Source organism: Sceloporus occidentalis, unplaced genomic scaffold (genome assembly GCF_023333645.1).
Source record: "Sceloporus occidentalis isolate IW3139 unplaced genomic scaffold, rSceOcc1.0.p SCAF_91, whole genome shotgun sequence".
NCBI classification, from domain to species: domain Eukaryota; kingdom Metazoa; phylum Chordata; class Lepidosauria; order Squamata; family Phrynosomatidae; genus Sceloporus; species Sceloporus occidentalis.
In genome coordinates this window covers 1831644-1837643 of record NW_028317071.1, presented here as the reverse complement: position 1 = coordinate 1837643, position 6000 = coordinate 1831644, and positions in this window count along the sequence as shown.

The window sequence follows — 6000 nt, the reverse complement described above, 5'->3', positions numbered from 1 at the left end:
GCCATAGAAATGCACTGGAGGAGCTACAAAGGACTAGTAGTGTTCTCTTTAGGAAGCTCTCGGTCCTTCAGGGAAACTGTGGCCAACGTCTGACAGACACTGACCATAGAACTGCGCTGGAGGAGCTACAAGGACCTAGTAGAGTGCCCTCTCTGGGAATCTAGGTCCCAAAGGACAACTATATGGTCAACGTCCAACAGACACTGGCCATAGAACTATGCTGGAGGAGCTACAAAGGTCTAGTAGAGTGTCCTCTCTAGAAACCTCTTGGTACTCCAGGTCAGCAATGTGGTCAACGTCCGACAGATCCTTAGCATAGAAAGGCACTGGAGTAGCTACAAAGGCTCAGTAGAGTGTTCTCTCTAGGAATGTCTAGGTCATCCAGGGCAACTCTGTGGTCAACGTCCGACAGACACTGACAATAGATCTGCACTGGAGGAGCTACAAAGGCCTAGTAGAGTGTTCTATCTAGGAATCTTGAGGTCATCCAGGGCATCTCTGTGGTCAATGTCAAACAGACACTGACCATAGAACTGCGCTGGAGGTGCTACAAAGGCCTAGTAGCATGTCCTCTCAAGAATCTCTACTTACTCCAGGGCAACTCTGTGCTCAACATCTGACAGACACTGGCCATAGAACTACGCTGGAGGAGCTACAAAGTTCTAGAAAATGTTCTCTCTAGGAATCTCTTGGTCCTTCAGGGCAACTCTGTGGTCAATGTCCAACAGACACTGACCACAGAACTGCGCTGGAAAAGCTACAAAGGCCTAGTAGTGTTCTCTTTAGGAAGCTCTAGGTCCTCCAGGGAAACTGTGGTCAACGTCCGACAGACACTGACCATAGTACTGCACTGGAGGAGCTACAAGGACCAAGTAGAGTGTACTCTCTGGGAAACTCTAGGTCCCAAAGGACAACTCTCTGGTCAATGTCCAATAGACACTGACCATAGAACTGCACGGGAGGACTACAAAGGCCTAGTAGAGTGTTCTCTCAAGGAATCTCTAGGTCATCCGCGGCAACTTTGTGGTCAACGTCCGACAGACACTGACAATAGATCTGCACTGGAGGAGCTACAAAGGCCTAGTAGTGCTCTCTCGAGGAATCTCTAGGTCCGCCAGGGCAACTCTATGGCCAACGTGTGAAAGACACTGGCCATAGAACTGCGCTGGAGGAGCTACAAAGGCCTAGGAGAGTATCTCTGTAGCGATGTCTAGGTCCTCCAGAGCAACTCTATGGTCAACGTCCGGCAGACACTGGCCATAGAACTGTGCTGAAGGAGCTACAAAGGCCTAGCAGAGTGTCATCTGTAGGAATGTCTAGGTCCTCCATGGCAACTCTGTGGTCAACGGCCGACAGACACTGACCATAGAATTGCACTGCAGGAGCTAGAAAGGCCTAGTAGAGTGTTGACTCTAGGGATGTCTAGGTCCTCCAGACAAACCCTGTGGCCATATAACTGTGCTGGAGGAGCTACAAAGGCCTAGAGTATAGAGTAGAGTAGAGTATTCTCACTAGGAATATCTAGGTCCTCCAGGGCAACTCTGTTCTCAACATCCGACAGACAGTGGCCATAGAACTATGCTGGAGGAACTACAAAGGCCTAGTAGTGTTCTCTCTAGGAATCTCTAGGTCCTCCAGGGCAACTCTGTGGTCAACGTCCGACAGACACTTGCCATAGAATTGCGCTGGAGATGCAACAAAGGCCTACTAGAGTGTTCTCTCGAGGAATCTCTAGGTCATCCAGGGCAAGTCTGTGGTCAAGATCCGACAGACCCTGACCATAGAATTGTGCTGGAGGAGCTACAAAGGACAAGTAGAGTTTTCGTTCTAGGAATTTCTAGGTCCTCCAGGGCAATTCTGGTGGTCAATGTGCAACAGACAATGACCATAGAACTGTGCTGGAGGAGCTACACAGGCCTAGTAGAGTGTCCTTTGTAGGAACCTCTAGGTACTCCAGGGCAACTCTGAGCTCAACATCCGACAGACACTGGACATAGAACTATTCTGGAGTAGCTACAAAGGCCTAGTAGAGTGTTCTCTCCAGGAATGTCTAGGTCCTCCATCGCAACTCTGTGGTGAACGTCCGACAGACACTGACCACAAAACTGCGCTGGAGCAGCTAGAAAGACCTAGTAGAGTGTTAACTCTAAGGATCTCTAGGTCCTGCAGGGAAAGTCTATAGTCAACATGTGACAGACACTGTTCATAGAACTGCGCTGGATGAGCTACAAAGGTCTTGGAGAGTGTTTACTCGAGGGCTCTCTAGGTCCTCCGGGGAAATCTATGGTCAACGTCTGACCGACACTGGCCATAGAACTGCGCTGGAGGAGCTACAAAGGCCTAGGAGACTATTCTCTCTTGGAATCTCTAGGTCATCCAGGGCAAATCTGTGGTCAATGGCCAACAGACACTGACCAAAGAAATGCGCTGGAGGAGCTACAATGGCCTAGTAGAGTGTTCTCTCTAGGAATCTCTAGGTCATCTGGGGCAAGTCTGTGGTCAAGATCCGACAGACACTGACCATAGAATTGTGCTGGAGGAGCTACAAAGGACAAGTAGAGTTTTCGTTATAGGAATTTCTAGGGCCTCCAGGGCAATTCTGTGGTCAACGTGCAACAGAATATGATCATAGAACTGCACTGGAGGAGCTACAAAGGCCTAGCAGAGTGTCATCTGTAGGAATCTCTAGGTACTCCAGGGCAACTCTGTGCTCAACATCCGACAGACACTGGGCATAGAACTATGCAGGAGGAGCTACAAAGGCCTACTAGAGTGTTCTCTATAGGAATGACTAGGTCCTCCATGGCAACTCTGTGGTCAACTTCCGACAGACACTGACAACAAAACTGCAGTGGAGGAGCTACAAAGGCCTAATAATGTTCTTTCTAGGGATCTCTAGGTCCTCCAGGGCAACTCTGTGGCCAACGGCTGACAGACACTGGCCATAGAACTGATCTGGAAGAGCTACAAAGGCTAGGAGAGTATTCTCTACGTCCTCCAGGGCAACTCTGTGGCCAACATTAGACAAACACTGACAATAGAAGAGGTCTGGAGGAGCTATAAAGGCCTAGTAAAGTATTCTCTCTTGGGATCTCTAGGTCCTCCAGGGCAACTCTGTGGCCAATGTCCAACAGACACTTGCCATAGAACTGCAGTGGAGGAGCTACATAGGCTTTGGAGAGTATTATGTCTAGGAATATCTAGGTCCTCCAGGGCAACTCTATGGTCTAAGTCCAACAGATACTGGCCATAGAATTGCGCTGGACGAGCTACAACGGCGTAGTAGAGTGTTCTCTCTAGGGATCTCTTGGTCCTCCAGGGCAACTCTGTGGTCAACGTCCGACAGACACTGACCACAAAACTGCGCTGGAGGAGCTACAAAGGCCTAGTACAGTGTTCTCTCTAGGGATCTCTTGGTCCTCCAGGGCAACTCTGTGCTCAACATCCGACAGACACTGGCTATAGAACTATGCTGGAGGAGCTACAAAGGCCTAGTAGAGTGTTCTCTCCAGGAATCTCTTGGTCCTCCAGGGCAACTCTGTGGTCAACGTCCGACAGACACTGACCACAAAACTGCGCTGGAGGAGCTACAAAGGCCTAGTAGAGTGTTCTCTCTAGGAATCTCTTGGTCCTCCAGGGCAACTCCATGGTCAACGTCTGACAGACACTGGCCATAGAACTATGCTGGAGGAGCTACAAAGGCCTAGTAGAGTGTTCTCTCCAGGAATCTCTTGGTCCTCCAGGGCAACTCTGTGGTCAACGTCCGACAGACACTGACCACAAAACTGCGCTGGAGGAGCTACAAAGGCCTAGTAGTGTTCTCTCTAGGAAGTTCTAGGTCTTCCATGGAAACTCTGTGGTCAACGTACGACAGACACTGACCACAGAACTACGCTGGAGGAGATACAAAGGCCTAGTAGAGTATTTTCTCTAAGAATCTCTAAGTCGTGCAAGGCAACTCTGTGGCCAACGTCCGACAGACACTGGCCATAGAACTGTGCTGTAGGAGCTACAAAGGCCGAGTAGAGCGTTCTCTCTAGGAATCTCTAGGTGCTCCAGGGCAACTCTGTGGCCAACATCCAAAAGACACTGGCCATAGAACTGCGCTGGAGGAGCTACAAAGGCCTAGTAGAGTGTTCTCTCTAGGAATCTCTAGGTCCTCCAGAACAACTCTGGTCAACGTCTGACAGACACTGGCCATAGAACTGCACTGGAGGAGCTACAAAGGCCTAGTAGAGTGTTCTCTCCAGGAATCTCTTGGTCCTCCAGGGCAACTCTGTGGTCAACGTCCGACAGACACTGACCACAAAACTGCGCTGGAGGAGCTACAAAGGCCTAGTAGTGTTCTCTCTAGGAAGTTCTAGGTCTTCCATGGAAACTCTGTGGTCAACGTACGACAGACACTGACCACAGAACTACGCTGGAGGAGATACAAAGGCCTAGTAGAGTATTTTCTCTAAGAATCTCTAAGTCGTGCAAGGCAACTCTGTGGCCAACGTCCGACAGACACTGGCCATAGAACTGTGCTGTAGGAGCTACAAAGGCCGAGTAGAGCGTTCTCTCTAGGAATCTCTAGGTGCTCCAGGGCAACTCTGTGGCCAACATCCAAAAGACACTGGCCATAGAACTGCGCTGGAGAAGGTACAAAGGCCTAGGAGTGTTGTCTCTAGGAATCTCTAGGTCCTCCAGGGCAACACTGTGACCAATGTCCGGCAGACACTGGCCATAGAACTGATCTGGAAGAGCTACAAAGGCATAGTAGAGTATTCTCTCTAGGAATCTCTACGTCCTCCAGGGAAACTCTGTGGCCAACATCAGACAAAAACTGACGATAGAAGAGATCTGGAGGAGCTATAAAGGCCTAGTGGAGCATTCTCTCTTGAGATGTCTAGGTACTCCAGGGCAACTCTGTGGCCAATGTCCAACAGACACTTGCCATAGTGAGAGGGACACAATAATAATAATGCTTTCTTGCTTCTGTAGTCTGCTTTGCAAAAGAATCAATAGTTACAGAAGGCCCATAGATTGAGCCTACAGAGTAAAGTGCAAATGGGCTATGCTGGCCCCCACCCTTTCTTTCTGTGTGTGGCCGTAGCAAACACACTCACATAATCAGCCCCTCCTTCCTCTGGAGGGCTCTGAATACAATGGCCTGTGTTTAACCAGCGGCCTTGAAGAGCCTAGCTCAGCTGAAGTATGTCTTTTCCAGTTATCTTTGTACATTCCAGGCTCCAAGCAAGCAAGCAAATGTAATGCCAAAAAGACAATGTAGGACATAATGCTGTTTCGATTTTGTGATTGGCTTACGCTAGGAAAAGTAGAGTTAGAAGGACATAAAAGAAGATGGCAAGAGGCCCTCGGGGCTGCAGTTTTGATAACGCCCACCTTGCTGTGTGTGTGTGCTGCTGCCCTTGGCCAAGAGAATAAAGCGTTTTTTATCCTAGCCAGTTCAGTCTCCTTGTCTCTGCTTGTCCTCTGGCAGGCCACGGGCCTTCGGGTTCGTGGATTTGGGGTTCCCCCGCTACAATAGAACTGCAGTGGAGGAGCTACATAGGCTTAGGAGAGTATTATCTGTAGGGATATCTAGGTCCTCCAGGGCAACTCTATGGTCTAAGTCCAACCGATACTGGCCATAGAATTGCGCTGGAGGAGCTACAACGGCGTAGTAGAGTGTTCTCTCTAGGGATCTCAAGGTCCTCCAGGGCAACTCTGTGGCCAACGGCCGACAGACACTGGCCATAGAACTGCGCTGGAGGAGCTACAAAGGCCTAGTAGAGTATTCTCACTAGGAATCTCTAGGTCCTCCAGGGCAAGTCTATGGTCAACATCTGACAGACGCTGGCCATAGAACTGCGCTGGAGGAGCTACAAAGGCCTAGTAGAGTGTTCTCTCAAGGAATCTCTAGGTCATCCAGGGCAACTCTTTTGTTAACGTCCGAAAGACACTGGCCATAGAACTATGCTGGAGGAGCTACAGAGGCCTAGTAGAGTGTCCTTTCTA